This window comes from Ambystoma mexicanum, chromosome 1p (genome assembly GCF_040938575.1).
Source record: "Ambystoma mexicanum isolate Mex_15411 chromosome 1p, UKY_AmexF1_1, whole genome shotgun sequence".
Taxonomy (NCBI): domain Eukaryota; kingdom Metazoa; phylum Chordata; class Amphibia; order Caudata; family Ambystomatidae; genus Ambystoma; species Ambystoma mexicanum.
In genome coordinates, this window is record NC_090921.1 from 409677206 (window position 1) to 409703333 (window position 26128).

At 47.0% G+C, this 26128-nt stretch overlaps 1 protein-coding gene across 2 annotated transcripts in view; it reads left to right on the forward strand.

The window, feature by feature from the left end:
- The window catches only part of SIN3B (SIN3 transcription regulator family member B), a 1409802-nt gene that overhangs the window by 212917 nt on the left and 1170757 nt on the right, over positions 1 to 26128 (forward strand). The window lies entirely within an intron of this gene.

A 26128-nucleotide genomic window follows, 5' to 3' on the forward strand; every position in this document is an offset into this window, starting at 1 on the left:
ATGTTGTCAATGACTTGCCATTGGCTGCCTCAAGTTTGGGTAAGTCTGTCTGTCTTTCTGTTGCAGGATCCCCATAAACGTATAGCTATAATGCTATTATCTCTGCATGGATTGGTCATTACCACAGAAGCCAATATCCCAATAATCACCCACCTTTTGGAAACTGGAAAATTCTTGGTGCTTAAATGAAAATTGAGCTCCGGTTTAATGGCTTTGATGCTTAAACATGAGAGGCAGCCATTTTGTTTGTAGAGTTCTTTCCCCCCAGTTATTTTGATTGCATTCATTGATTTAATATCCGCTCTACAAGTCGGACAGAAAAATGTAGTCGGACATGTCCATGCCAGATCAGTGTTTCCATTTCCTTTTCTTATGTCCATTTCAGTCTGCCCATTCCACTTCTTCCTCAAATCTTTCAAAGTCTCCTGAATTTCTTCTCTACTCTTCCAGCTTCTGATTACTTATGAAAGTGGTTAGCCAGTTGCAAATTCTGTAAACAAAAATGAGTGGAGCAGATCACACGAAAACTACTTTTTGTCGTCTTAGTTTCTTTGACAGCACCAGCAGCCTTTATTTACTGTGATAAATTGCCACAGTGGTGGGCTCGAAGCGTCGGGGCTTGTCTGGAATTTGTACCCCACCAGTGGTATTCAGGAATGTATGCCCAGTGATTCCCAAATAAAGTTATACCATCCACTTGATCTACAATGTGTGCAAGCTAGTCGACATTCGTAAAAAGAAATAAAGAAAAGGAATAGCAATGTGATGGGTGATTGTCACCTAGTGATGGATTTGTAGAATAGATAGTCTCACAAAGTGGCCTTCAATCTTTACATTCTAAGTAAGTCAATTTAAAAGGTACTGCTGCTTCTCTGTCTGCAGTCCGGACACAAGGAATACCTCAAATAAGGTCCATAAAAGCGATCTGTGTTAAACTGCTGTATTGAACAAAATATAAACAAATGGAGAAAAAACTTTAAAAGAAAAATTACATATACCTGGAATTCACAGAAACAAGGGATATGTGAATAAGAGATAGTGTAATGTGTTAATGTAATGAATAAAATGCTGGTTTGGAAGTGTGAAAATGTGGAGGTGTCTATATAAATGTCACCTATTTACGGTTTGTAATGTAGATCAGAGTTCAGTTGAGGAAGAAAACGTCCTCTCAGCTAATACGATACTACCCAGTCCCAAGGCAGGTAGGCAAAGAGAGATCACACATACTAACGGGGTCTGGAGCAGAGCAACCTCCCTCTCAGCGAGACTTCATCACCCGGGGTTCCAATTCTCAGACTTCATTAGGAATACCTCTCCTCTTTATGGAGAGCAGATCCCCGCCCCTTCATGGTTACCGACTGGTCCCCGGCCGAAAGACAGACAGCAAGCATGGGGAGCAAAGAGTGGAAAAATCCAGCTTCTCTCCCTTACGCTCGATCTCAGCACCCCTTATAACTGCATCTGCATAACTCCAACTCCCTCGGCGCATCCTTGATCAAACAATACGCCAACTATCCTCCATAATGAGCTCATCTGCTTCCAAATATACACATTGCCACCCTGGCAGAACCCATGTCTGCTGACTGAGCTCACAGAAACGTAGACTTCCATTGCGGTTTTGGAAATGAATGTCCAAAATGGCTGCACACTGGCGCCATGTTTTTAAGCTCATTTTTGCACACACATTACACCAGTTAAGTACCTATGTGGTTCTGCAAATTAACCCAAGACCTATCCTGACCCAGATGTTGTGGGAGCCCATGCTTGTCTTTGCGCAGCTGTGGCATTTCAAGATTTCATGCAGTAGGTGACGGCTAGAGGCCCCTTCGTCCAACCTAAACATCCCCATCAGTTATTTGTCCAAAGGTTGTCTTATAACCTGGAATATTCATTCAGCTTTGTCTCCTTCGTTATTGACTAGTACCCTGCAAACCCATAATAAGCAACACACCGGGCCTCATTACAAGATTGGCGCTATTCCGGTGCTAAATCTGACAGAATACCGCCAAACTGAATTACCATTACTGCCACTTGGTCCAGTGGAATTACTGCTGTATTACAAGTGGTAGTATGGCGTGTTAGTCTCACTTTATGAAGTCATGGGGATTTCGGCAGAATTACCGGCAGCGTTAAGTCTGACCATTTTCTTTTGTTTCTTTCCCTTTTTTCTTTTGTGTTAAGGCGGCAGAATTAACTCAAGAATTTTTGTGTGGTTGAGGGGTTAAACAGGGATGCTGATCTTTCTATAGCCCAAAGGCTGGCATGAAATGAGTGCATCGACAAATATGGGCTATAGTACAAGGAATTAAGCCTGCAACATGTGAGATACCTCTGCAGAGGATCAAACCAAAGACAGCTTATTATAAAACAATCTCACTTGTTTCCATACACAGAGAAAATCTAGCCAGACTGTTGCAATTGTTTGCAAGATACATGAGCTAGATCAGAAAGTGGAGTGTTAATACTGTGGAGCGCACACCCCCCCCTTCCCCTCTCCCCCAAGAGGCTTACCAGCATGGCATGGATTTCATTGGTGCGCACACACACAAACACGCGCAAGCACACGCAGAATCACAGTAGAGCAATGATTTACATTGCAACACAGAAGCAAAATCGCTATAAAGTATGAATTAAATTGTCACAAACAGAAAAACCTTAGTAAGAACTCCCAGGAGCAATATTGCAAGTGTGCACAAAATACATTGGGACAACCAATAACTAAATCACAGTAGGATACGAATTACCAATTGGGTCACCCAGGGGCAAAGTCATAGTAGGGTAAGACTTACATTGGGACACTGGTCTCAGAGCAGTACAAGTCCAGGTGGTAAGGCAGAGTAGTGCAAGTCCAGGTGATAAGGCAGAGTAGTGCATGGACAGAATGACGAAAGGGTGTCACCCTCTGCCCAGGCAAGGCTGACCTGGGAGTTGACTGTAGTTAGAGGGCAGTAGAGAGGTCACATGACCTCCAGTCTTATCGCAGGCGGTTTGCCTCTCATCTGTGTTAAATCAGTGGGGTACCAATTATATTGAATTACCAAGGAGCAAAATCACAGTTCATCATTGTATTGTATTTTTTATTTTATTTGTATATAATCTTAATATTTTTACAAAATGCAGACAAAAAGATGTTAATGGAAGTCATCAACTTCTTGTCCCCTTGTATTATCAATAAGTGATAAGGTTGTGTTGCTGTGTCAAAAGAACCAAAGTATCAGAAGTATCAAGTCACTATGTCGCAAGGACAGACTACAGCGAAGGAAGGGCTGGAAGAAACATCACTTTTACTATGTATTGCATTATGTTTATCGTCTCCAGTAGCCATGAAGTTCTAGCACCTCCGATCAGTTTCTGGCGGCATGTCTCTTCGTCCATGAGAGACAAGTTGGATATAGTGCCTTGTAGGTATTTAAGGCGGATGTCTCGGGTTGCAGGGCAAAAAAGAAGCAGATGACGGATAGTTTATATAGCCGTAGATGACTTACAGAGGCGGCAGATGTTTGTCGATGCTAAGCCTCTGATAGCAAGCATCTCTTTTGTTTCTAGTAGATTCAGACAGATTCTCATTAAGAAGTTGCGCGCCATTCTATTCGGAAATAAGTTGATATAACTTTGGAGAACTTCCAATTTCTTAGTGTTCTGCGGAAGATGGGTAGTCAGTTTGTTTTTGTTAGCTATTTCCGGGGTCGTTATCCAATCAAGTTCTCTGATATTTTCTTGCACTTTTACTGGGTTGGTTATAAGTTCCTATTCACCACTCTCTACTGAGGCCAGAAGAGCCACGTTCTTCACACTCCATCTGGTCAACATATTACAGGAAGGAGACAAAAGTGTCCTTTAGTTTGCATTTCCTATAGAGCATAAGGTTGTTGCAATTTATCGATGCCTGAAGAGATACGAGACGAAGTTCTCGTCTGATCGATGCAATTGGAGTTGTTTTCGGAAGCCCTAGCACCGATCTCCAGAATATAGCTTCCAGCTTTGGCCATAGATCAGAGGGGAGATTTGACATAGCATCTGCGCCATATGTTGTGGACGGTATCACTTTTTTTCTGTAGAATTCTCGGACTGGAATTGTCGAAAATAGACCAAACTTGATATCTTTTGCTTTTCACTGTGAAGCATGCTTTTTCATTTTGTCATAAAGTGCCGCTTGCATAGCTTTTTCCTTCCCGGTGCTGTCTAAGGTTACCCCCAGGTACTTCAAGCCGCATACTCTTTCTATTATGGCGGCACCCAAACGAAGGTAGGTTTTTTCTTTCTTTGTAATAGTTTTTTCGAGGGGATTGGGTCCTCAGACATATTCCATATCTATGACAGGTAATGTCCACAGCTCATAGCCTCAGTTCCGTTTTTTTCCGTGAACGTGTTCGCTTCGTGAATCTCGGTACGCCTCGACTCGTTGGAGTTTGCTGTTTTCAATTATCGGTTCATTGAACCTGTTCGGTTTTTTGTGAAGACCTGTTCGTGGCGATGTCTACTTCGTCTTCAACCCCGCGTCCGGGCTTCAAGAAATGCGGGGACTGTGGGTCCAAGATGTCGGTCACGGACTCGCACGACGCCTGCCTCTGGTGCCTCGGGGAGGCCCACGGTACGGACGACTGTGTCGACTGCCAGTCGCTCACGGCAAAGGCCTTGCAGGAATGCAAGAAGAAGCTGTCGGTAGGTCGAGTGTCTAAGCCCCGGAAGTCGAGGTCTGCGGGGCTTTTGACGGATGACTCGAGGGGCGACTCTCCGCGTCATCGTCGAAGTCCAGTGGGTCTCCTTCCAGGAGTCGGTCTCGCCACTCCTCCGCCTCTTCGAGGCATTCCCGGAAGCTCCGGCATCGGTCGCCTTCCCCATCCTCTTCCGAGGACTCCGCCCGTCGGCGGGTCGCTTATCCCTCCATGTAAGCGACACCGGAGGAATGGGCTTCCTTCGGGAAGCAGATGCTAGCGATTCTTGAATCGCAGGGTACCGGTCCGTCCGCGCCTCCGAGTGGGGTCAGTCGGCACCGGTCGAGAGACACCGCTCGTACGCCTTTGGGCTCGGGTGGTCGGCACGGCTCACGGGAGAGGTCCCGCTCGGACAAGGGTAGCCGTTCTCGCCATGCCCGTTCCAGGTCCAGGTCCCGGTCCTCGACGTGCTCGAGACCGTGTGATCCTGTGCCGTCTTCGAAGAAGACGTCGATGCCTGTGGCGTCGAGGTCATCGATGATTTCTCTCGAGGCTCTGCCTCCGAGGGGGTCGTTGACGCCGTCGGCGCCTAGGTCGTCGAGACACGCTCGGAGCTCCGGCTTCGAGGCCTGTGTCGATGCTGGGGGCGCTGCAGTTGACGTCGACGCTGATTCGCTCGACGTCGATGCCTTTTCTGTCGATGCGAGTGGTGTCGAAGGGGCCCAGTGACACAGGGATTTGCCCCTAGAAAGGCTCTGGCTAAGGTCAGGCACTGCTTTGGTCCCCAGAGGTCTTCCTCTTCCCGCCTGGAGTACATTTCAGAGGGTGATGAAGGCTCTGATGACAGCTTGGTTCCGGTTACGGTTCTAGATGAGCTTATCTCGGCCCATAGCCAGTTTGATAACCTGAGGCAGTCACTGCATGATGCCAGTGGACTGGACACCTCTCCGGAGGTGGAGTATTGTAGGCCGGAGCCTGGCACTCATGCCGATTCTTCATATTGGCGCCTTATGTCTCGGGTCACCGAGTACTTGGGTTGGTCAGCTCCCCCAGGGGAGTTTGTTCAGGATGATCTCACGGACATCCTTGATCTCGGTCCCCCCACTGACCCGGTTTTGCTGTTTCATATGGCTCTGCAGAGAAAGGTGGCGGCGACTTGGACTGCTCCGGACAGTCTCCCGGCAGTGGGCAAGTCTTTGTCGCGAAAATACCGTCCAGCCAGTAGCGACCCCTGCTACTTGTCCAGGCACCCCACTCCGGAGAGTTTGGTGGTGCAGGCAGCTATGGCTCCGGCAAAGCAGGCGTCGTATCCTACCATACCTCCGGATAGGGACGACGGCTGGGCGAAGAAAGTATTTTCTTCAGGGGGTATGGCGCTTCAGGCAGCCAACTCCATATGTGCCTTGTCTCGTTTCACACACACGCTGTGGAACTGTGTTGCATTAGCGGCTGAACATATTCCCGAAGGGGACGAACGGGATGGTTTCCTTGCTATGGTTCAGGATGGCAAGGATGCCATGTGTGAGGCCGTTCAGTCGGGTTTGGACATGGCAGATTGTGCCAGCCGGTCCATGGCTGCGAGCACCGTAATGCGCAGGTTTGCGTGGTTGCGGAAGGCTGGGTTCGCTCCTGATGTGCAGTCCCGGCTCCTCAACATGCCCTTTGACGGTGAACACCTTTTTGGCAGCAAGGCTGACGAGAGCCTTGAGAGGTTGCAGACCTCCAAAGCTGCAGCGAAGTCGTAGGGCGCTGTAGTTCGCCAACCTCCGCCTTTTCGTCCTAGGGGACAGCAATGGAGGGGAGGTTCCTTTCGCTATTACTCGTCCTTCAGTAAAGCGAGGGGAGCTAGCAGTCAAAGAGGCCATCGTAAGAGTGCCAGAGGTGGAAACAAAGGTACTCCAGGTGCCAAGGCCGCTCGGGCAGTTGCCTCTTTGCCCTCAGGCAACGCCGCAGCCGCTACCACTCAGTCATGAGGCCAGGTCCCATGGTTCGCCGGTTGGGGGAAGGCTGGCGCAGCATCTTGTAGAGTGGCAAGCCATTACTTCGGATGTGTGGGTTCTGGAGATCATAACCCACGGCTACTGTCTTCCTTTTCGGCAGAGGCCTCACGACAATCCACCAGGGAACCTCTCTTTGAAGAGTCCGGATCCGCTCCTTGCGCAGGAAATTCAAGCCCTGCTGGAGAAAGGCGCCCTAGAACTGGTGCCTGTAGCGGAGAGGAACAAGGGATGGTATTCCCCTTATTTTTTGATTTCGAAGAAAGACTGGGGATTGAGACCCATCATGGACTTGCGCGGTTTGAACAAACTCCTCAGGAAGGACAAGTTCAAGATGGTGACTCTTTCTCAAGTCCTCCAGGCCCTTCAACTTCAGGACTGGTTGGTGTCTCTCGACCTCAAGGATGCTTACTTCCATGTGCCGATTCATCCCAGGCACAAGAAGTACCTGAGGTTCGCGGTTGGCGACTCGCACTTTCAGTTTCGGGTCCTGCCGTTCGGATTGACCTCCGCCCCGAGGTTTTTCACCAAGCTCATGGTGGTGGTGGCAGCGCATCTCAGGAAAGGGGGATTCACGTCTACCCCTACCTGGACGATTGGTTGATCAGGGGGAGCTCTCCCGAGCAAGTCCTGGATCATCTGTCGTTCACCTGCCACTCCCTTCACAGGCTGGGCTTCTCCCTCAATTTAAAAAAGTCCCATTTGACACCGATGCAGCGGCTCCAGTACATCGGAGCAGTGCTCGACACATCCCTGGGGCAGTGTTTTCCTCCCCAGGTGAGGGCTCTTCACATTCAGCAGGTGGTGTACAAGTTTCAATTTGCCCAGGATCTCCCAGCGTCCGAGTTCTTGAGACTGCTCGGCCTCATAGCATCCTGCATTCTTCTGGTGCCAGAGGCTCCTCTGCGGGTGAGATCTTTGCAGTGGGCACTCAAGCTCCAGTGGTCTCAGTCCTCCGGCAGGCTGTCGGACCCTGTTCAGGTGCCGCCCTCGGTCGCCGAGGACCTTTTGTGGTGGGCCGTCGAAGGCAATCTGATGAAGGGGGGCCCCATTTTGGCTGCCCTGGCCGGAGGTGACTATCGTGACTGACGCATCCCTCACGAGATGGGAGCTCATGCCAACGAGTTGACAGTCAGCGGTCGTTGGTCTCCGTCGGAATCCAGACTCCATATCAATCTGTTGGAGCTGAGGGCCGTCCGGCTAGCCCTGAAGGCTTTTCTGCCGACTGTGCGTGGAAAGAGTGTCCTGATTCTAACGGACAACACGGTGGCCATGCACTACCTCACCAAAAAAGGGGGGGACAGGGTCACTTCCGCTGTGCAGGGAGGCGATGCAGCTCGAGTTCTGGGCCATCCAGCAGGAAGTTTCGATCTCGGCTGTTCATCTGGCCGGAGACAACGAGCAGGCAGAGCACGATCTCTCATGAGTGGGAGCTGGCTCGGGAGATTCTCCTGGAGATCTTTGCCCTTTGGGAGACCCCTCAAGTGGATCTCTTCACCTCCAGTGTCAACCGGAAGTGCGAAAGGTTTTGCTTGCAGGAATTTCCTCCAAAAGTAGCCTTAGGAGACGCGTTCGTGGTGGAGTGGTCATTCCCACTGCTGTACGCGTTTCCTCCAGTCCCCGTCATCCCGCAAGTACTGCGGAGGTTCGGTTCCTGGATGATCCTCATTGCTCCGGCGTGGGCCCGGAGAACGTGGTACCCGGACCTTCTCGACTTGTCCATCTGCCCTCCACGTCGTCTTCTCTACCGAGACAATCTGCTCTCACGGGAGGGGGGGTCAGGTTCTCCATCCAGAGGTCAGATCCCTCAATCTTCACGCTTGGCTTCTGAAAGGTTGAGGTATAAGGATTGGGACCTCCCTGAAGACATGATGGAGGTGTTGCTCTCGGCCAGGCGGCCGGCAACAAAGTCTCTGTACCGTTGCCGTTGGAGAAAGTTCTGCGACTGGTGCAGGGTTAAGAATGTGGATCCTTTTTCATGTGACATTCCTGTTCTCTTTTTTGCTTTCTTTATCCCACAGGGGTCTGCAAGTGGGTACCATTAAAGGTTACCTGGCGGCAATGTCCATATTTAAGCACTCGTCTGAGGAGAGTTCCTATTTCAAAATTCCTTTAATTTCTCACTTTCTGAAAGGGCTCACTAATGTGTTTCGACCGTCACCTTTCCAGGTGCCCGGTTGGGATTTGAACCTTGTTCTAAAATTCCTAATGGGTGCTCCATTTGAGCCTTTACATTACTGTCCTTTGAGACTGTTAACCCTTAAAACTGTATTTTTAGTTGCAGTTCAGAATGTGGATCCTTTTGAATGTGACATTCCCATGGTTCTGTCTTTTTTGCTTTCTTTGGCCCACAGGGGCTTGCAAGTGGGGACCATTAAAGGTTACCTGGCGGCGCTGTCCATATTTAAGCGCTCGTCTGAAGAGTGTTCTTATTTTAAGATTCCTTTAATTTCGCAGTTTTTGAAAGGGTTCACTAATGTGTTCCCTCCGTCACCTTTTCTGGTGGCAGGTTGGGATTTGAACCTTGTTCTTAAGTTTCTTATGGGTGCTCCGTTTGAGCCTTTACATTCTTGCCCTTTGAGGCTGTTAACTCTGAAAACTGTGTTTTTGGTTGCAGTTACTTCCGTTCGCAGAGTGAGTGAGTTACAGGCACTTTCAGTTAAGCCACCCTTCACTGTGTTTCATAAGGACAGGGTTGTCCTTAGAGTTCGTCCTTCTTTTCTCCCGAAGGTGGTTTCGGAATTTCATTTGAGCCAGAAGGTTGTTCTTCCGGCGTTCTATCCTCCTCCACATCCTGGTAAGGAAGAGGAGAGGCTGCATAGGCTTGATCCCAGGAGAGTGTTGAGCTTTTATATTTCGCGCATGTCCCGGGTCAGAGTGGACGATCAACTTTTCATTGGTTACGCTGGAAAGCGTTTGGGACAAGCTGTGACGAAACAGACTTTGTCTCGTTGGATTATTTTAGCTATCTCTGAGTGTTACCGCTTGGCGGATAAGGATCCTCCGGCTGGCTTGCGGGCCCATTCTACCAGGGGAGTGGCTGCATCTACTGCCCTGCAGAGGGGAGTTCCTATTCGTCACATCTGTGATGCAGCCACGTGGGCTTCAGTACATACTTTTGTACGTCACTACTCCCTCGATTCCATCAGAGGTCAAGATCTGGCCTTTGGCAAGGCAGTTCTCTATTCCGTGATTTGATTGGGCATGCTAAATTTGTATACTAAATTCTTTCCCACCTCCTTGCTTGGTACTGCTTTGGGAGTCTGTCATAGAAATGGAATACGTCGGAGGACTCAATCCCCCTCAAAGAACAAGTTACTTTCTTACCTGGTAACGTTCATTCGATGGGATGGTCCGACGATGTATTTCATATCGCTCCCTCCCTGCCTTCCCCGCTGCAGAATTTCTTTTGCGATTGCAGCTTGCGTTCCGCAAGGCCTTGTGTGTCTGACTGGCAGAAAACTGGTGGCACATGTTCTGGGAAAAAACTATAACTGAGGCTATGGGCATCGTGCGTCCTACTTATCACATTGGGTGACGTCGGCCGTCGGAGGAGGTCCTCTGGGACGGCGCATCGACGTCCTCGACGCAGACGCCAAAGATTTTCCGAAGCAGCACAGCTGTGGACATTACCTGTCAAAGATATGGAATACGTCGTCGGACCATCCCATCGAAAGAACGTTACCAGGTAAGAAAGTAACTTGTTCTTCTATTATCATACTTTTTGTTTTCCCATCATTAATGTCTAAGTTGTTATCCGCCATGTATTGTTGTAAGTTGTTCATTTGGCGCTGAATGCCTATAGGAGTATAATCCAAAAGAATCAGGTTGTCTGCATATAGTAAGCGACTGATCTTTTCTCCACCGATTTTTGGAGAGAAGGAGTGTATGGTCTTAGAGTCCTGGAAGTCACCTAGGTAGGCCCAAATAAGTGCTGGGACCAGAGGGCATCCTTGTTTCACACCCCTCGCTGTAGTGATCTCCGCCGAAAGGATCCCTTGTTGGTTTAGGCAAACTTGCATAGTAGTGTTGGTGTACAAGGCTTTTATTGGCTATAATATTTTGTTTGGGCACTTCCAGGCTATGAGTTTCGACCAGAGTCTAGATCTATCTACTCGGTCAAAAGCCTGGGTGAGATCTATGAAGGCTACAAATGTTCGTGGACTGCCTTCTAGGGCCTTAATTTTTAGGGTACTCAAGATGAGGATTTTGGCGTTGGTGCCCATATTCTTCATAAACCTTGTTTGAAGATGGTCCTGACGGGGCGTTGCTTGTCCATGCAGTGAAGTGTTGTAGAAGAAGGGAACCGAAGCCTTTCCCTATCGGGTCTAAAAGGGCAATTGGGTGATAAATTGCCGGATCTGCCTTGTTACCCTTTTTATAAATCGGAACGACATTTGCTGAGTTCCATGAAGGAGGGATAGTTTTCAAGTCCGCACAACGGCCGAAGATCTTACTTAACATTGTCGCCCAGGCTTCAGGATGATGTTTCAGATCCAAGTTTATGCCCTCAGGGCCTGGGGCACGGGAAGATTTTAATTTCTTTATTAAGTCAGCGATATCCGACTTTGTCCAGCCGTATTCATGACGAATCGGAACTCCAGTTGTCCTATTTGCTGTTTTTTTTTTTTTTTTTTTTTTGGAAGTTGAAAGAGATTCTTGAAGTATTTCTCCCATGTTGATTCACCTATTCCATTTATTTATTTATTTGTATTGCGCCGGTAGCTCGCAAGCTTCGGGGCGCCGAGACAGGAACACAAGGACAGAAGATATAGCACAGGACTTTAAAATAATAAAAAGCGCAGATAGGATTGGATTATAGGTTTTACTTAAAGATGTGTGTTTTCAATAGTTTGCGAAAATGTTGATAGTTTGGTTCCAATCTTAGCTGAACTGGGAGGTTGTTCCATATGCCAGCCACTGATACGGGGAAGGATTTACCTGCAACGTTTGTCTGAATGAGGCCACTCCAATCAAGCCTTGTTGGCGACGATCTTAGCTTTCTGGTAGGCGCGTATGGAATGAGTTTGGTTTTAAGGTATGCAGGGCCTTTACCAAAAATTCATCTGTGTGTCAGAGTAAGAGATTTAAACTGGACCCTTTCCTCAATTTTTAATCAATGCAGTTCTTTCCTCGCTTTGCTGATCTGTTCGGTTCTGGTTTTCTGTTTAATGATTACTACTGCATTGTTTTGTTAAACTTGGTAGCTGTGATAGCATTGTTTGAACCTAGAATGAGTGCATTGCCGTAGTTTAGGCGTGATAAGATGGTAGCTCTTGCGATCGTTGCGCTATTTTCTTCTGATAGATATGGTTTTATGGCTTTTAGAAAGCGAAGATGGTATGAGCAGGTATTTTTGAAGTATTGGGTTTGGGCGTCTGATCCCATGGATGCTTCTAACATCATCCCAAGTGTTTTAACCTTGTTTAGAAGGCGTTGTAAGAAGGATGGAGCTTTGATCTGGCTAGGTTAGTGCCAAAAACCATGAGCTCTGTTTTATTGCCATTGAGGTGCATCCAATTTGTGTCCATCCACTGCTCTACTGCATTGTATACCAAGGATAGTTTCTTGTTGTCTTTCTGATGGTCTCCACTTAATTCAATTACCAGCTGAGTGTCATCAGCGTAGTTGCTAAAGAATGCATCGATGTTGTCCAGGACAGTACAGAGAAACCTTATAGATTGAGCACCCTGTGGAACTCCACAGGTGATTTCTTTTTCTAGTGAGAACAGGTTACCCCAGTGCACTCTAGAAGTTCTATTTTGGAGGAAGGACATGATCCATTCTAACACTTCGTCTGAGCAGTTTGCTGTTTTCTTTAGTGCTCTCTTGAGTAGATTAAGATCTAGTAGGTCGAAAACTGCGCTCAGGTCTAGTAGGATGAGGAGACCAGCTTTCCCCTGATCTGTGATGTTGAGCATCTTGGTCTGAAGATCCAGCATAGCCGTTTCTGTGCTATGGGCAGGAGGAAAGCCTGACTGTTGGTGATAGTGTTTTGTCCTCCGGAGTAGGCTTTTTTGGCCACTCGTTCTCCCTTTTCCTCTTGTTTTTTTCTGTTCTAGGAGTTCCTCTGTGAACCCTGTTGCTTTTTTCCTTTTGATCTAACAGTTTTAGTTGTGAGAGAAGCAATTTGGTCGAATAGTGTCTGTAGGTGGTCGAGTAGGTTGGACAGGATGATCTCACATGCGTCTTTATTGCTTCACTCGATTTCAAAATCTAGACTTTGTTTCAGGTGTTCTTTGCTAATATTTTTAAAGTTAGGCTTTGATATTTTGGTAGGGAGGTTGGGAAGTTTAGGTTTTTGTGTGGGTGGGGAGATATGGAAGGTGACACTATAGTGGTCCGACCAAATGCAAGGGTCAGTTTTGTAGTCTTGGGATATAAGGTTGTTCGTAACAACCCAATCCAGTAGGTGTCCATTGTCCATGGTTTGTTCAGTATTCATCACCGTGTAGTCGATCAAGAGTTTCTCCAGTTTAGTGGCTTCTCTATCCTTGGGGTCTCCATGCCAGCGGTTAAGATCTCCCAAGAATAAGGTAGCAGTGTTTGGTCATTTGATCATATTTAACTGGTGGGTTATTTGCTCATTGAATTCGGGCATAGTGGATGGTGGCCTATAGACTACAATTATGTTTAGGCTACTATTGTTGGTTTGGAGGTGTTTAAGGTGTAGGATTTCAGTGCCATTACATAGTATTTTAGAAGTGAACAGTTGTATGGTGTCTTTGGCAATTACTTCCACACCACCCCCCTGTCCTGTTTCTCTATTTGTGTAGTAGATGGTACAACCCTCTGGACCCGCTGAGTCGCATGTGGGACCAACCGGCTCTTTTAACCATGTCTCAGTGGTGCACATGATGTCGATGTTTTAGGTTTGGAGTGGATTGTAGACGCACTTTAATCATATTTGAGGGCTGTTTGGATTTTTTGCCCCATCTCTCGGTCACAAGTGTTTCTTTTGTTGGGCTTTTTTCAAGGCTAATTCTGTCAAGAATTGTGTCGCAATCCGCTTTGGCTAAGTTTGCATTTTGAGATTTGTGTAATGTGGTGCATATTGTATCAATGGGTAGTATCCCCATAGTTAACTTTCTATTCTGCTTGTGCCGTTCGTCAAATTTTCGGGCAGCGTGGAGTGCACTGTACGCCGTGGACGGCGAGTACCGGCGCAAGACCGGTTTGACCCTGAAACGCTGGTCCTGAAGCGCCTGACGTTCCTCTAAGAGGGGCGCTTGTGCTTCTGGGGATTGTAGTCCCTGAGTGCTAGCAAGCCAATGGAAGTGGCTGCTGTAGCAGTCAATGAGCGTGGGCTCTTCAGCAATGAGTCTTTACGCACCGCAATGCGGCTGCAATTTCAGGAGGTTACACAGAGTCTCAGAGGGCAAGGAGTGACTGGGTGTTCCTGCTGTGCCTTACAACACGCTGGTAAGCAAATTTCAAAAGCGTGCCAGTTTACTTGGTAGACTTGTGCTTTCTGCACTTTTTGTACTATCCTTAAGTGCGTTTTAGCAATCAAAAAGGAGTAATTCGCGTATAGCGGTTCCGTGACAACTTCAGCTTCTACTTTCTCAGTTCAAGCATTCGTTGCTTCATTCATTCAAATTTAGTTGTAACAGGCAGGCAGACAGCGAGTTAATGCTCCTTCAAAAGACGTACAATTCAACCCCTGAGTATGGCAAAAGCCAGCCTCCAACCAAGTTACCTAATGGTAGGTGGCACGTTTGATGATGTTGAACGAAGTAGGGACCAAAAGTCCCTAGTATGGTTACCAGTGATGGCCTTTAGGATGTTTTCTGTGTCTTGTTGGTATAGTGTGGCACGGTGGACTTGTAACCAGGCTTTATATCTTCGTGTAGCTTCTGCAGTTACAGAGACCACCACTAGAGGATCTACATTTTTTGCGTTTCTCTTGATCTTCCTTAGTTCACGCCTTTTATCTGTAACCAACCTGTCAAATACAGGTTTCATTTGTACATTTGGTGTCATATTTTTCCGATATGGAACTTTATGTTGTTAAAAGAGGAGTATAATCTGCCAGCACTGTATCGTCCCTGCTGGCTAAATTGCTGTAGTTAGTTGTCAAGGCTCTTATGGCAACGTCTGTCATTTTTAGCCTTGTACCTTGGTTGGTTGTTTCTAGTTGTCGTCATCCTCTCATAAAATGTTGTATTTGAGGGCCAAGTTGTTAACAAAAGATTATGATTGCTAGCAGTTGACCTTACCACTTCATATGCTGTCATTAAATCAAGTAGCGATCGAGACACAAAAATGTGGTCGAACGTAGATTTCACTTCTTCTCGTTCCCATGAAGGTATACGATTTGGGTCAGGAAAAACTGAGTCAAGATGGCGCAGATCACTTGATTTCATCAGTTTCATCCACAGCGTGGCCCGCTGTTCTGATGGGATTTTCTTGTTGTTCGAGTCAACGCCTTTTTTTCAGTAGTTAGCTTTTAGGTCGCCACAGATTAATATGGTTGACCTGAAGGTCCGCTTGCCCAGCATCAATTGCAGACTCTATCATGGCTAGAAATGTTGCTGGTTCGATTGTGGTGGGACTCCAATAGGTATTTATGATTATTATTGCCTTCCTTTGGTTCTTCTTTCCTTTATCGTCCACCGTAGACCAATTTACTTTCATTACCAACATTGATTGGTTTTCTTTGAGCTTCTGTGTCAGTGTGATTCCACTTCCATTACGAATGGCTGTCAAAAGACCTGAGGTAGGGCGACCATTAATACCTTTTTTGACCAGAGCGAAGATGATTTCATAGCTGTCCAGGGTAGGCACATGTATGAGCCATGTCTCCTGAAGGCATATGTCGTCGTAATCTCCCAGCTGTATGCCGCCCGGGACCGTTAGGTGGTGAATCCTCGAGTGTTCCATGAGGACATCCTAATTTGTTGTCGTTAAGTTATTGATCAAAGATTTTCTTTAGGGCTGTGCTCTTGGGTCACGGATGGCTTTCTTTTTCGATGTAGTGTCGGGGCTTTGGGAAGCCATGACCACATGCCCTGAAGTGAAGATCCGGTTTCAGACCTTGCGGGCGCAAGGTGGGTGTCGTTTGGCACTTTTCTTGAAATTATGGAGGTTGTCTGACTTGATGGCTCCTGACATTGCTTACTCTTTTTTCGTTTTCTTTCGTCAGGAGTTGTCTCGCTAGATTTTAGTTTGCTTTTAGAAGGAACGATGGATGGCGTTGAGATCCTTGGCACTGAGTGTTGATCTGACTAGGGTGGCATTTCGTTGGTCCTTAGTTTTCTTCACCAGTCTGCAAGTTGTGGAAACTGAGCTTCTCCTGATTGATCTCGAATATTCATATGAGAGTAGTTGGTTCTGGTTCCCTCGTTGTTGCACTTTCTAGTTATTTTTACATTCGCCTGATTTTTTTCTCACAAATTTTTCTAGAAGACTTCGTTAAGTCATATCCCACTATTAGCAGTTCTTCCACCGCTGCTCTTAGACTATTCACCGTTGACGACACTATGTACAGATGCAAAATCGCCTTCTGGTTTCAGTGAATTGGGTCGACAATCTTCAGGTCAGTTCTTTTTATTGAATGTAAATTTTGAATATATTGGAATGGGGGTATCACTGCTCTTCTGTTAAGCATGACAGCATCGTTATTTCCAGGAATTTGACCAATTTTAATATCCATCTGGTTTGTCTCTCGCTTGAATATTTATTGTGGTAGGCGTCCATTTTCGACCTATAGTGAGTACCTGGAGCTGCCTTTTCTTTTGCTCAGTTGATCTCGTCTATTTGTCTCCATTTCTGAGTGTCTTTGTTCTTTCTCGAGGCGCCCTTTGTGTTCGGCCCCAAATGGTCCACTATTTTGAGACCTTTTCTGTTCTTCATTTCTGTGATTTCTTTCTGGTTTTCGTGGGATATTTAAATGATTTTTCCGGTCTTGGGTCGTTCTGCTATGGTTCTGTGTTAAGCGTGTCCTCTTTTCTTCCAAGGTATGGAAGGGGGATGCCGTTATTTCTGTTTCTTCTTTACCAGTGTGAGACGGCAGGGTGACCGTCTTTTGAATTTCTCTATGCCCTGCATTGGAAATGGGTGTGATGTCAGTTGTGTGCTGGGTTATATTCATCATCTCCTCGTTTCCGAGGAAGTCTTCAGTAGATTTAGGCGACGTCAAGATGGTGTCTGTCTCCGTTATTCGTTGTAACTGGACTTCTTTGGTAACTTTGCTTGAGGAAGTGTGAGCCGTTGAAACTATAAGAAGAGGCGTTGGTTGCAAAGTTTTATGCTTTGATATCCCCACCTGGAGTAATGGTTTGTCACCCGACGTTGAGTTTGTCCCTTTCTTGTGGTGGTCGGGGCATATGTTTGGGACAGGTAACACTGAGGTAGTCGTCAAGTCTACGAAAGCTGCAGTTTGCGTACCTTCATTCTTGTAACTTTTGACTACATTGGGATTGTCCAAGGAGCCTGGTGACAAATCTTGGAGATTTGAAGCAGAGTTAAACTGATGATCTGAGATGTGGTCGGAGGGCTTAGTTTTTGTCTCTAAAGCCATCATGTAGCCTTCCAAGTAAACCAATTTGCTGAACATCATGGCTTGAATGGATGTATGATCTTCAATGTGTCGCTCACTGCTTCATATAGTTTAGTGAAAGGTGCTAGGGCGATTGTCATTGCTGACATTATTGAAAGCAGGTCTGCTTTTTTAGTCGGTGTTTCCCTGGACGAAGAATAATATTGAGATGTAGAGTCTAGCCTTTGTTGGAGAAGATGTCCGAGAAGATGGCGTTGCTCTCCCTTGTTGGGCCTTTGCATAGGAAAAGTCCAGTGAGGTTCTCTGCGTTGGGCTGTGATGGCTAGACTTTGAGCGCCCTGCTTCAGCTATTTTCTCAATGTGATTTTCACTTCTAGAAATGTTATTCGTGGGCATATTTATGTTTGCCCCTGGTTGGATCCCAGGGCGATTAATTTCCGGACTTCTAGTGGCATTATCGCTCTCCTTCGCCAAGTCTAAATCGAAATTTGTAGATTTTGCCAAAGTGCCATCATCATGAATTAGATTAAGAGTGGCTCCTGGGTCATCTTGTCTGTCTTCTGGCTTCCTTTCACATTCTAGTTTTTCCTGAGAGTCGGGATTGGTACCAGGGTTCTTCTCTTTGACATAACTTTGTTAGTTGCGGAGATACCGCCAGACTGGGGACTCTGTTCGAGTTGGTCAGTTTGGGGGCCAGTTCTGTTGTGAATAAGATCTTCTGTTTTAGATCTACCTGGAAGAGAGTTAACCTTCATCACTCTTTTTCTTTAAAGGGGTGGAGAACTTCGTAGGTGACTGTGCGGGGGCCATTTCTTTTTGGATCAGCGATGTCACCCTTTTTTGAAGGTACGAGGGTGTAGGGCGCCCCTCCGCCAAACTTCCATTTTGTCTTTTTCAGCTCAAGGTTTATTCCAGCCATCACATGTTGGATTTGCGATGGTAACTTGGGCGCTACAGCAGTAAGTCTTTTCTGTTTGCGAGGCAGCATATTTTCTTTCACTGCTTCTAGCATCTCTGCGTCAGTAAGTTCCTCACACCTTTCCTGGATCATTTTTGAATGCTTACAAAAGAAATCCGATGGGAGTTTGAGCGGGGGTTGGAAGATTTTTCTGCTTTTTCTTCCTGTACTTGAACCTGCACGGCATCCCCTATTAGTGTTAAGGGATTTTTGATGCTGTCCCCATTGAGTTTTTTGTTTTGTCTTTTGTTTGCCTTCTATTGGCTTCCTGTGAAGTTTCTATAGGATTTCTTTGTCGTTTTTTTGAGTGAGTCTCTCAAATCTACCTCTTACAAATTAGAATCCCAAGATATATTGATACAATTGTCAGCAGAAAGGGAATCGGAAATTCGCTCTGGGCTCTTCGGAGCCACGTGGATCACTGCCTTGACTGACAGCAAGCTTGTGGGAGGGGCTGCGAGAGCCGAGCTTCCTGCGCCACCTCCCGGCAGGCCCCTCCTGAAGCAAGTGGCCAGTCACTCCGTAGGTGCCCGTTGAGGACAGAAGACGGGCCCCGCTCGCCCCGACACTCCAAAGGGTCCGGCGCGGTGCAGCCGCCGGGGCCCACACCACGAGGCAAACCAGCCCAAGAGCCCCGCCCCGCCGCCGCCACAGACGCCAAAGATGGCTGGACCAAAAAGCCCAACGTCGCTCCCCCGCCCAATTCCCCCTCCCCCCCCTCCCCAACCCCACCGCTGCTGGGGACACCAGTGAGTTTGGTCGGGCGGGGCGGACGGAAGTCCGGGCAGGGGCGAAGAGGCCCACTGTTGGGAGCGTTGATGACTGAGGCGTTAAGGTAACTGCTTCTCCAAGGTGTGGCTGGGGAGTAGATTTTTCAGAGGACTCCACTTCATTTTCTTCATGAATGAAATGTTCACGGTTGTGGGCACTTTTAATCCCAGTATGTCGCAAGGTGGTAGCAAACTTTGAATGTGGAGGGTTCGGGAGTCTCTCTTCAGGAGTGTTAGTCATTGTTGTTATCAAATGCTTGCTGTGTCTCCGATGTGTGTTTCAAAAGGGGGCGTGAACTTCTGAGGCGACGCTGCGCTTCCTCTTCGTTAGGTTGACCGGGAGCAGGCCTGAGGGCAGTCTTTGCAGTCCTGCCTGTCATGACTGCAAGACTGCCACTCGCTGCCACTCCGTGTCCGCTCCGCGAACTAGTACTCTCTTTATGCTGGTTAGTGCACGCCTCCTCAATCGAACAGACAGACTAGGTTAACGGGCAGCAAGACTGCCACTCTCTGCCACTCCGCATTGTATTGTATTGTGGAGGAGATTAGATTGACAATAACTAAAGCATTGGTCTCGTGTGCTGCAGGCCCAAATGGTCTATCTAATGCTATTCTGAAATCCAACCCAGATATTTTGTCCAGGGTCCTAAAAGCCCTATTTGATAACATCATTGCAACAACTACTATACCTGATTCTTTGAAAACGTGTATAATACCATTTTTCAAGCATAGTGACCGCTTGGCTGCAAGCAATTACCGCCCGATATCCTTCTTGGATGCAGACAGCAAAATATTTGCGGGTCTGGTCCTTAGAGATCTCAAAGAATTTGCTTCAACAAGTAAAATCATATCCAAATTTCAGACTGCATTCCGTAGGGGCCTGTCTACCTCACTTAATAATCTTATTCTAACATGTTTAAATGTGGGGAGTACAGACAAGGGGGGGGGGGACCACTCTTTGGGGCTTGGGTGGATTTATCCCAGGCATTTGATACTGTAAATAGGGAGCGCCTGTGGTGGAAGCTGAAAACCTGGGGAATTCCTGAACCTCTGTTAGCCATTCTTGTTGAATTACATCAGAATTCTACACTAAGTCAGACTATCAACTGCGGGTGATCTCTCACAGCTGATTGGAATTAAGAGAGGGATTCGTCAGGGTTGCTTGGTGGCTCCTTTCCTATTTAATCTTTATATTTCAGATATTTGTAATTCCTTTCTGAATCTTTTGTTGGCTAGTCCTAAAATTGGTGAGACTAAGCTTTTCTTTTTAGTCTATGCGGACAATATCATGGTCTTGGATTATACACAAATAGGCCTAGAACGGCTAATGACGGCACTGGGAGATTACGCACTAGCTAACGATCTGAAAATCAACCAGATAAATCCAAGTTGATGATTTTTAAGCGCCCTTTGACGAAGACGAAGCCTTTTTCTTTGAAAATCAATTGTAGTTGTTCCTGTGGTAAGGGAACTCGCTTATCTGGGCTCGAAGATCACCCCATGCCCGACTAAAACAGACTTGATAAGTACATTAGACCTGAAAGCAGCAAAATTGGGTTCTCATATGATAAGGATATATCTAAAATATTGCAAATTTACACTTACACCCTTGATAAAGTACTATGTGGGCAAGGTCATGAGTGCAATATTCAAGGTTTTAATATTAATTGGGAACGTGTTGAGGTGAAAATACGGAAGAGGATCCTTAGCCTCCCAAACTCTGTTCCAATGGCCTTGGTTCGATATGAGTTAGGTCTCCTTTTATTTTCCATGGAATTGAGATGGGTTTCATTATTTAGACTGATAAAGGATCCCCAATGTGACACTCTCAATGGGGATGTTCATTGCCAAATGATTAAGGGGGTAATACCTTCTTGGAAATGCTGAAAACAAAATCTCTTGATATCATTGTAGCAGCAGACACGGATGTCGATACCCTTAATTCCAACCCTTTGAGATCGAAGGAATTTATTAAGAGAAGGGACTGGTCTAGGACCCTTGAGGGGGTAAGGCCAGGGTCCTGGCCTCCCACACCCAAACGCCGCAGCCGCTGCCTACCTCGCAACACTTTCTTTGGCACCCCCGGCCTTCATCATGTAGGCTTGCACCATCTACCAAATGCGTCTCCAGACCACATAGCACTTACCATACTATGCACTTCATTTGCTGCTCACCCACGAGCATGGACATTCCAGCATACTCAAGGCATAGTGGGTTCGTCTTCATCTTCCACTGTACTCAATGTTTTCCATCCCATGTTCCCTCCCTGTTACCCTGTGGGTGCTTTGAAACAGAATTGACTTCCTGTATAAGCGCTTAACAAATGCACAATAAATATACTAGGACAGCCAATCTATTGCACTGAAGATCAGATGACACAGCAACATTAAAGAGAAGCTCCATCTGAGCTCCAGGTACGTATAAAAGCATCACTTCGGTGGACATCTGCAGCATGCACGGCTATCAGTCCACACACATTAGAATGCAGCTACGACCTACAACAAAATTGGTCTAGCTGGACACAACAAATCTCTTGCATTCGCACACACTCGTGGCCCCCACTCAGCACCAGATCACATGCCAGACCTATTGGGTTGCTTACCGGAGCCTAGTCAGCCCATCCAATTCCTAATCCTGGCCATATGCACAGACATTCTAAACTCTGAGAATTTCCCATACTCTGGACTGCGGGCTCCCAATACAAAGGCGTTGAGACTATAGTAATAGTAATGGGAAAAGGCGCTATAAAAATGACAATTACAACTTAAAAAGGAACCCAGAACATTCATACACACATTCACAGTTTGGGCTAAAAGAAACAAAAGATCACGCATTTAATGAAAACATTTTTTAAAAAAAAGGAAAAACAAATAAATCACGAGCTCATTTGGGTCAGAAGAACTATTTTTACTTATTTTTGGAGTCTCGTAGTAACTTCGTATTTAAAGATTTAAATGCCTGAGCCTTTGTCCTCTATGTGGGATATTCTTCCCACACATGATCTCTGCCAGGGCAGATGTGTGGCATTTTATTTGAGACTCTGCTGCCTCCATACGTGCCATTCTAGGCACATTTCCTACAGTATGCAATGTTTTTCCAAGATTCTACATCACTTCAGTAAAATTGAGCCAGATAGGAAATCATCTTCTAACACTGCCCCTTGTCCTGGCCAAGGGTCAAAGCACACATCCCTTTTCACAACTTGACACTTCTAATGTAACTCTTCGCCCCCCACCTTTGGCAGACCTTGGACATGTAGCACTAGCAGCTCATAACACACCAAGCAAAATCAGGAGATTTGCTCACTTTCCACACTGTCTTCCACCACATTTTGAACTTCTGCAAAATGACCTGGCCATCTCATTTAGTCTTTCGTCTTTCTACACTCCAGTTCTCATTCTCTTCGTAGAACGTGGAGAGCCGAACAGCTTACTGCAACGAGCTGCGGAGATCAAATAACCCCTTCTCTCTCCTCCCTCGACTATGGCCAGGCACTTCTCAGGACAGCTTTGCATTAAGTGGAAACACCTGCATGCTGTGTTGCCCCAGCCCAGACTCTGGCTGCTCTACAACATGGTAAAACTCAGCACCTACATTTAATTAATGTCCTACTGTGACTCCTCTCCTAATGTAATTTGGGCCGGACTGATTTTGCTGCTGGGTGTCCCAATGGAATTCCTGTTACAATGAAATTCATGCTGGTGCCTCCCTCTGGAATAGCCTCCCTGCCGCCCTCCATCTTGAGCCTGACCTTAAGTTCCGGAAACTCCTCAAGACCTTCCTCTTCCTTCGCTCTCCCACTACCCTGCTTACTTAGCCCTCTGGTCTCTCCACCGCTCCCTCCTCTTCCTTACGGCTTGCTGACTGGCTTCCTGGTGTACCTCAGAGTATCACCAGTCCCAGGCTCCCAAGCCAGTTCTTGCATGCACTTGCCTCTGGGCCCTACCACCCACCCCGTTTCACTGCACTTAGAACCACCCAAGAGAGTGGCTCTCTCTGCACTTACCCCAGTCTCTGCAGGCTGGGTGCACTTGGACCTCCCCCTCCCTGTGACCTTCTATACACGTGCATGACTCAAATACAACTTGCAATTGCATAGTGATCGTCTGTTCTCCCTTGTCTTCCCCCTCTTAATTTGCACTTGTTAAACTGCAGAATCGCTGTCAGGCCTATTTGCCGTGCCTCAACTGTTAAATGTATTTTTTAGGCACTTACTTTGCCTGTGCATACTATTGTCATTACAGAATTTAAAGAGCTCTGAGCGACTGTTCCTCTCCCCCCCCTTGTCCCCACCCTCCTTGAGCGCTTTGAAACACTTTCATGTGTATAGGAGCTATATAAATAAATACAATACTTTTTTTTTTAAATTGTGCATATTAGCCAATCAGAATTTCGACTTTTTAGACAGTATATCAAAAGAAGACTAAAACATTCCTTGTTACAAAATTATACAATCACATAAACAACTAATTTTAAAACTTTAAGTAGTCTCACTACTTCCATTGACAGAAAAACTTCATTGCCAGCAATTATTCTTTCCCAAAAATCATTAGGATCAGGCCATCTCCCTCTATCAAAGAACCTCTGCAATCACCCCTGAATCAAATCCCTTGTTCCCAGACAGTATAGAATTAAGTGCTTCATAGTTTAACGTTTTCATCACATTCTTGGCATATGCCCGATGGATACACACACACACTTATCACGAATATGCAATATTTCTAGGGTCAGCAGGATATTCAATTTAAAATCGAAGAAAGTTCATCCTTGCCTTAGGATCTGGAAACTGTCTCAGATAGGTAGGAAGGGAAGCTCATGGTCTATCATATAGGGAGAAGTTAGTAGACAATTTAGATACATAAGTGCCCTGGTCACCAATCACAGCGACTGTTAGATTAGTAGAGGGAACAACGGAAGGAGGAGGTGAAGAGGAAAGTCTTGAGGTGCTTCCAGAATTCGAGGACGTCCTGCTCAAGACGAAGAGGAAGGGGAGGCTGTTCCATAAGAGGGAGCCAGCTGAAGAAAGTGATCGGCCTCCGGCCCTCTGTTTAGCAAAATGCTTACCACACCGAGTTGGTGCCTGAGGACCGTAGAGGTCTAGAGGGAGAGTATTTAGTAAGGGAACATTGCAGATAGCATGGTCCCCGGCCCCAGACAGCCTTGTGGATGGTGCAGAGGGATTTGAATTTAATCTGTGCAGCAACTGGGTGCCAGTAGAGTTTTTAGGGTGGGAGAGATGCAGTGCCTGGGCTTAAGGCCAAGGATAAGTCTTGCTGCCCTCTTCTGGATTAGCTGGAGGGGTCGTAGAGTGGAAGAAGGTAGATTCAGGAGAAGGCTATTGCAGTAGTCGAGCATAGAGAGAACCAGGGCCCGGGTAACATTGAGCTTCTGGGGAAAAGTGAGAAAAGGGAGAATTCCTTTGAGAAAGAAGAGTTGAAAGTGGGTCCTGAGTGAGGGAGGGAGGAAGGAGAGAGAGGAGTTGAAGATAACTCTAAGGTTTCTGGCGTCAGATTCTGGCATTGAGGCAGAGATCGTTGAAAGTGCACCAGGACTGGATGGCAGATAGGCAGTCAGGAAGATCAACAGGAAGTTTGAAAAAGAGTTGTGTAATCTGCATAGCACTGGAAGTTGGCAGAGGAGGAGGAGGAGGAGGAAATGACGAGTGCCAGTTTAGCAATGCAAGTGTTGAAGAGCCAGTGGGTGAGAGGTTTGAGCCTTGGGGGACACCACAGGTGGAGAACTCAGTAGGTGAGGAGAAGGTTCCCAAAATGACTTTGGATGAACAGACAGTTAGGAAAGAGGTCAGGCAGCCCAGTGCCCGCTCCAAGATATCGGAGTTATCATGTGGCTTCTCCACATCTTGCTGTAATACGCACTGCTTCAGTATTTAATATTTTTGCGCTGTGTAAAACTAGGGCTTTTCTCCCCATTCAGGATTCCCAAACTTAGGTGGCTTCTCATCGGTTCTAAATTTGACCATTCTGAGCTCTTTAACCCAGAGAGTCTGTCCTATTGCGCAACTTGATTGCCGATCGCTATCTTGTCTGCCTACTCTCCCTCCCCCACCTACTCAATGTTGCTCTCTCTCCTATCTTCTCTAACTGCTTCTCTATCGACTATCCTACTCTCCTCACTAAATCTGGTAGGAAGAAGTTTAAAAAGGACATCCTGGTCTCCAACCCAGGCCTCCCTATCGCTAACACCTACACCAGTGCCTCCTCCAAGGAAACTCTCACTGACATCCTCTTTTTCGTGCCTTCACCTGATTTATGGACCCTTCATATGGTCTCTGTGCTCTCTCCTTTCTCCTCTTCTCCAATTAATGGTGGCACCCGTTGGGACTTCCTCCTGACCTCCTTCCACTCATCTAAGGTCATCATTAATGTTTACTCTAATGGGACCATCTTGGTCCAAGGCCCTCAGGCCAAACTTCACCTCTTTGATAGATGCTTCCCGCGCCTCATCAACTTCCTTTCTTCTTTTGCTGTGCCCCCTCCCCTTTCCTCAGCTACCTTGCCTTCCCCTCCCTCTCTGCCCCCTCTCGGGCTCCTTCTACACCTCTGCAGGGCTTACCACTGATCTGTACCCCTCCCCGGAAGGATGGCAACCTTCTCCACATTGCCACTCTTAACTCTTGCTCTGCTGTCAAACATTCCTCCGATATCTGCTGCCATCTTGAAGAACTTGACCTTGATGTCCTCGGTCTCACTGAGACATGGTTCACGGCCGTCTGTCACCAGCTTTGACATGCTCTCACCTGACTGCTACAAGATCCTCTATGCGCCCAGGCCCAACAGATCCGGTGGGGATGTAGCCTTTATCTTCCCTGAGTGGATTCCTGCCTCTGTCACTCCTACGCAGACCTACTCCTCTTTTGAATGCCTCGTCTGCCGGCTCTCTCTCTCTCTCCCCTAGCCATTCCCTTACTGTGGCTACCATCTTTCGGCCACCTGGTCGGATTTCTTCCTTCCTCTCTGAGTGGGCAGACCTCTCCTCCTCACTCCTGGCCTCAACCACTTAACTTCTCCGTCTTGGAGACTTCAACATCCACCTGGATGCCTCCTGTCCTACCTCTGGACTCGTTTGCGACCTCTGCGACTTTCTCATTCACCATTCTCCCCTCTGACCCGACTCATTCCGCAGGGCACACTCTTGATGGTCTGATCTCCTCTGACCTTCACCTCTCTGTCCCTCTCTCCACTTTTCTCTCCTGAAGTGATCACTTTCTCCTATCCGCCCACCTCACC